General features: G+C 45.4%; 1 protein-coding gene across 1 annotated transcript in view; it reads right to left on the reverse strand.

The window, feature by feature from the left end:
• Positions 1-416, reverse strand: part of LOC119588557 (golgin subfamily A member 6-like protein 22) — a gene marked incomplete in the record, with an annotated part of 70129 nt that overhangs the window by 539 nt on the left and 69174 nt on the right.

The raw sequence follows: 416 nt of genomic DNA on the forward strand, positions 1-416 counted from the left end.
CCTTTTCCCTTCTCGTCAATATTTACTCCTCTTCCTTCACCAATTCTGCCTGCATCAAGCGTCTGGTTGGTGGCTTACATGCCCATTTAGGAGGACTTGCGTGCTTCCATTCCTTTTCCCTTCTCAATATTTTTCCTCTTCCCTTCTGCATCATTTCACTCCATGACTTCAAATTAAATAAAGTACTGACAAACGGTGCGGAAGTTTAATGCCTGCTTCGATTCTTTTCCCTTCTCATCAATATTTCCTCCTCTTCCTTCATCAGTTCTGCCTGCGTCAAATGTTTGCTGGTGGCTATGTGCCATTGAGGAGGATCTGCCTGCTTCATTCCTTTTTCCCTTCTCCCCATATTTTTCCTCTTTCCCCACCAGTTTTTGCCTGCGTCAAGGGGTTTTTACGGGCTTCTGGCCCCTTGA

The sequence above is a fragment of the Penaeus monodon genome, chromosome 24 (genome assembly GCF_015228065.2).
Source record: "Penaeus monodon isolate SGIC_2016 chromosome 24, NSTDA_Pmon_1, whole genome shotgun sequence".
Classification (NCBI taxonomy): Eukaryota; Metazoa; Arthropoda; class Malacostraca; order Decapoda; family Penaeidae; genus Penaeus; species Penaeus monodon.